The sequence below is a fragment of the Chenopodium album genome, chromosome 4 (genome assembly GCF_948465745.1).
Source record: "Chenopodium album chromosome 4, dcCheAlbu1.1, whole genome shotgun sequence".
Lineage (NCBI taxonomy): Eukaryota > Viridiplantae > Streptophyta > Magnoliopsida > Caryophyllales > Amaranthaceae > Chenopodium > Chenopodium album.
Genome location: NC_137837.1, coordinates 79,548,782 through 79,554,781, shown reverse-complemented (window position 1 = coordinate 79,554,781; position 6,000 = coordinate 79,548,782). Strand labels below are relative to the sequence as shown.

Genomic DNA, 6,000 nt, shown 5'->3' with positions numbered 1-6,000 from the left:
AGGAGATGTCGATTCAAAGAGGAGAGAGAAACACCCAAATGAGGAAGATGAAGAAACTTCAAGAACTAGGGTTTCAATTCATTAGATCTGATGAATTGATGATATAATCTAGGCCATTTAATGTGGTAGGTGGGAGAATGATTTAATTTTTGGTGAGAGTTATTAAATTAATGAAATTAGATTAGCATGATAATGTGTTTTAGCTAATTGTCTAAGTGAGTGTTTAATCTATTAAGTAAGGACAATATTGACATTTTCACTAAAATTACTTACTATAAATGGAAATATTTGGAAAAGTTGCAAATAATACTAAGTATCCGAAAATAATAAAAGTTGCAAATAAAACTTAACGGAGGTAGTATGTACTTTCTCTGTTACACATTATGTGCAACAAAGAGGTGTGTATATTTCCAAGAAAAAAAAAGGATCTTTTACCAAAATGGCTACTTTTACAAAACTATTTACTAAAACGGCTACTTATCAATATTTTTTTTTTGTTACGGGAGGCTACTTATCAATATTAAGTCCAAAACTAGCTAACTTTTTAAGTTGGAAGAAAATTATTTATTTCTTATTTTTCTTTGAACTAGTTTGGTTCACTTTATGGGTATTTTTTGATTTTTTAAAAAATTTTAGTTTTTTTTCCTTTTTTTTTGGGGGGGGGGGGATTCTAATGCCATAGTTTAAGATATCCAATGATGAGAGGGTAGCTAGCTTGTTTTTTGTAAGGTGTGCTTTAGTTTTATGTTTTGTTTGTTTTATTTTCTTTGTTTTAATTTTTGTTAGTGTGTTTTTCTTTTGTTAGCTAGGGGTTCTCCGGTTCTCCCCCACTTTTGCACCAAAAAAAGATATCCCATTAATTTGGAAAATAACATTCAACATAATATAGTTGCAACAATTCTCTAGAGACTCTACTTTGTTCAAAGGTGCAAGCATTAGCATTTTAAAAAAAAAAAAAAAAATAGGCCAAAAAAAAAAATCAAAAAATTGTTCCAAAGTTCCAAAAAAATAAATAAATAAATAAATAAAAAAAAAAATAGCTTTGTCTACCATTATATATCACATAACTATGTTTAAATTTGATCTATTATACACATTAAACTCAAAAAAATATTCAAAAAGTTGACATTAACAGAGAATATACAATTAATAGGTATGAAAAAAACACTGAACAATACCTTAAAAACCCTTATCAATTATCATTGTATAAATTTGCGATAGTGTAGATATAACAATACTACTTAAAATTCCAAATTTAATTGATACGATCTAGACGAAAAAATTAGTATATTTGTCCTCCGTATGTTGTTAAATTTTCCAACTTAAAAAAAATCCTAAATACAAAAAATTAAAATAAAACCAAAAAAACAAAATTAAAAAAAAAATTAATAAAGTGAACATGGTACAAAATTAACTAATTCATCCCACAAACCACCCACCAGGCCACTAGACTACCCACACCACCGCAGATTGTCCCAGCGAGCTACCCATGCACCCCCGGCGCACCGCGCCCACCCCACCAAAACCCCACCACCCAACGATGGTAATGGCGGCGACAATCGATAAACCTAAATGAAGAAGATGGTGTTGTAATGGTGGCCTTAATTTTGATTGGCTTATGTCGAAGGTCTACTTGGTGTTGGGAGGTCGTGGTCCGGTGCGGTGGGCAATGATGATGGTGGTGGCAGGCAGTAGTATGCAGGGGAGAGAAGGAATTGTTTAATTATTAATGTTAAGTAATGTAAATTAAACTAAATTAATGAACACGTTGCTTTTCAAAAAAATAAAATTAATGAACACGTTTTTTTTTGTACCTCCGATATGTAGAATTTGTTATTATTATGGAATAAACCAACCACCAATCTGTTGGGCTATGGGTCCCTTCCTATGTGGAGAAAGCCCATTTGATGTTGTGTTAGTTTTAGGGCAAGTAGTGTAGTTAAGGTCCATATGTGAAGTCTTCTAAGAGAAGCTTCCTTTCTTGACTTTGTGGGTGTCTTACGGTAGAAGCCTTTGGGACAACAAAGTCTTTGGGGACTTAATCACTTGCTGCCAGCATAAGGAGTAAAATGAGGGAAGCAAATTAGTTGAGAGTGTGAAAAAAAAATACAGAGAGTTCACAAGAGTAGCCTAGCTCACGGTTTTCACTGCGCAGCCTCAGAAATCAGCCCCGATCAAAGCTCATCCGTGGTTCGATTTAGCTCAAATTTTGACAGCTTGTCCGGGACATCTAGGGCTTTATTTTCAACGGCTGGATTGTCATTTTATGCTCTGGTTCGTGAGATAAGGCCTCAGGACAGAAGCTCCATTTTCTGGTATATCTCTCAATTTCTTCCTCAATTGTTTTGTTCTTATGATTGTTGTTGTTGGGTAATTGAGTACCCATCTTTTAGACTTGGAATTGTGTTTGTGTAACATTCCTTTGATCATAATAAGAACAATTTGGGTGGACTCCTAAAGTCCCGTAGTTTTTACTCTTCACATCGAAGAGGTTTTCCACGTAAAGATCGTGTGTCCTTGCTTGGTTGATTATTGTAGGGAATAATTTCAAGCCTTTAAAATCCCACTACCTTGAACCCCACTGTGATCATACACTAAAGTACGGTGGCGTCCAAACGGGAAGAAGATAGAGCAAAAGAGTCGCCAACAAGTTTTAGGAACTTGTAAACCGTTCACAGGGTGAAGGTTACACCCCTTAACGATCCAAGAGATCGTCAACTTCATAAGGTCTAGAATCAAATAAGGGTTCGGGGATGAAGGTACAAATCCAACCTAAAAGAGATTGAACCTGCCCTAATAATAGGCCTCTACTTTATTCTGATCGTATTCATGTGCGCTTTTTTATTAACATGCAATCAATAGGTTTAACCCTAAACCTGTTTAATCTATGTTGGTTGAATTTAATGCACAAACAAACTATTATTGGCGATCACTTGAATTATAATCACATTAATCCTAAACAAGATTATTAATTATCTTATTAAGCGTGATTACAAGTACAAATTCCCTTTAAACATGCAATAAAGGTGATCAAGCAATAAATAATAAATAATGTATCAAGCAACAAAGAATAAATAATCAATATAATAATTATAACAATAATAAAATTATAATCATAATCAAAACAATTATAAAAATAATCATAGATCATGTTAAAGCATAATAATAATAGCAAGATCCTAGGCATGATACTAACAAGATTAATAACAAACCCTATCATGTCACTAAACAATAAAAATCAAATCTTTAACCCTAACATGATACTAACAATCATAAATATTAGGAAGAACATAGGAAGCATCATAACAATCATATTTAATATTAAAATTACCCTAGATATGATACTAGGAATCATAATAACAATCTAAACATGATATCTACATCATAAATCAATTAATCAATTAAAGTACTTACTTTGATGCTTCGTACCTCTTTCTAATAACAAAATACACACGTTAGTAACTTCAAGGAAAATAATAATCAAAACAATTAAATTAAATAATTGAAAGAGAGATTTGAGACCAAACCCTCAGAAATTAAAACCTTTCACGTCTAGGGCGAAGGCAACTTCGAATATGGCTAGGTGTTTCCAGATCTTGTGAATGCGAAATTTTGTATGAAAAAGCAAGAAAGAATTGAAGAAAAGAATACTTGAGAATGAGAGAATTGGTGAATTGGTAGATGTAGATGATCCATGAATACGGAGTTTTTGATACGATATTTATAGAGAAAATCAGCCAAAAAAGATAATTTAACAAAACAGAGTCTGAAGATCGCAAAACAGGATTGGCGCCAACCCTGGCTAGCTGGCGCCAGGCACCAGTGGCTAGCGCCTGGCGCCAAGGCCTGGGGTTGGACGCCAAACTGGATTTCAACGCGTTTTCGAAAATCTGATAAATTTCCCGTACTGGAAGATAAAATAATATAATTCCTTTGAAAATGCTATTTGATCTTGATTAAAACTTTGAAAAGTCAACAAAGTCAACTTATCAATGCTAATTGAATTAGGAATGAAAAGAACCTTCTAGAAGATTCTAGAAGACCAAAACCATTTCTAATTGCATTAGGAATGATAAATCATATTAGGCCCTCCCCTAGATCATTGGGCCGTACATAAAGCTCAAACCGGGCCCAGTTTAGTAAATTGGCCATAATTTCCCCAATATTCATCGGAATTGGGCTTATAATATATCGTCGGAAAGGTCTTTGCAAGCCTCATCCAACTACACCACTATTGGACCCATATCATGGACCAAACAAACTGGATTGGCTGTTTTCTTAAAATAAAGTTTTCCAAAACAGGGAGAAGAGAAAAGAAATAAAACTTTCCGCAACACTAGACCTTTCCACACTTTCGTTTCATTTGATTATGATTCAACGTGAAAGGTACTCATCACCAGGTTTGGTTTTGGGGAGACACAAATGGGTGTCTACAATTATGCTCATTATTTGCCATATATTTCTGCCTTTGGTGTGTTAATATTGCTGGTTGTGTGTTGATCTTGGAGATATATCATATAGCTTGGTTTAAGTGTGACCTTTGAACAAACTAGTAGCTTGTGTGTGCTTGTGGTTTGTTTGTTTGGTCGTTTGATTATTCCGCAAGAGGTGTGTTTATCCTCAACACAATCATCCTAAGTTTTTACTACAGCAAAACTGCAGAATACAAAGGCAGCAGGGCAACAGCAGCACTTTCCCACTACATGGCCAAGTAAGGGGATACTTGAAAGTTGCAGTCAAACATCTTTGGCTTATTAACCTTTTACTGTAGTAATTTTAGAAGAAGACAATAACACTAGTAGTAAATTGTACAAATAGCAATTAAGGCCTCAGAACCTCCCCTATTTGCATAGCTTTAGTAGTAGTATAAATATTGTAAAGCTTTATAAATAGGCTTTTTTTTCCTAAGGTTAATTATTGTGTAGTGTTACAATTCAATTCTAGACCAATTTAGTTAGCAAGTAGAATGGACTACAAAGTATTATTTTTTTAATTTGGGGTTTTTTCTAAGGCTTTTGTCACATATTAATTGTAGACCAATTTTATTAGCAAGTACGGATACTACTCCGTATTTTAATTTAATTTCTCAAAATATTTCACGAATGACATTTTTTTATTTTTATCTTTATTAGAAAATCGTAAATCATAAATATTACTGCAAATCATAATTCTCCTAAAAGTTAGAAGGGTAATGTGGTATAGTATAACATATTAAAAGATAAACATTTTTTACTTGCAATGTTGCAAACTTGCACCAACTAGAATTCCTGGTAGATGGGTAATGTGGTACAGTATAACAGATTAACAATATCTATAATAATAGTCAATATATTTGACTAGGAGCACAACATGAAGCGCAACCAACCAACCACATACGAAGCTATTCATTTAAGCTACACAATTCACATAGGAAGTTATTCATTTAAGCTATACAATGCGTATAGAAATCTCATTTTACTTTAAGAACCTCATATTATACATTTGCTAGCAAACAAACCAACTCTGATACACGTATAATTTGTATTAGAAATTAACGGTCTTTATATCACCATACTTCGTACAATCTTTAATTGTATTAGAAATTAACGGTATTTGTATCATCGTACTTCGTACAATCGTACTTGCATATTTTATTGATTTTGATATAAACAAGTTACACAAAAATGAAGCTGCAAAGTATAAACCATATGCAAATGCATTTGCTAACACTGAAAAAAGTGAAAATAAAAACCACTCCCACTCAAATTTCCACCGTTGGCCTCTTGGCGGGGATTCTGCTACGTACTATTCTGACACACATTCCTTCTTTTCTCTCTCCAATTTCTCTCTCTTCTTTCCGCCATTAAAGCTCCGATTAAGCTCCTCTAAAGCTGGTCACCTCCTCCATCTTTATCTTCTTCTCTCTTATGATGAACTAAAACTGGATTTAGCAACAATTTTCCACTCTCATCAACTGCTTGCTCGAAAAGCTCCACTTGAATAGATATGGTAACATTTTTC

At 33.5% G+C, this 6,000-nt stretch overlaps 1 long non-coding RNA gene across 1 annotated transcript; it reads left to right on the top strand.

The window, feature by feature from the left end:
- The first annotated feature begins 1,848 nt into the window (after positions 1-1,848).
- Positions 1,849-5,082, top strand: LOC145627473 (uncharacterized). Its single transcript, XR_014111397.1, has 2 exons — positions 1,849-2,315; positions 4,652-5,082. It is a non-coding gene; the product is annotated as an uncharacterized LOC145627473 (long non-coding RNA).
- Positions 5,083-6,000: the final 918 nt, after the last annotated feature.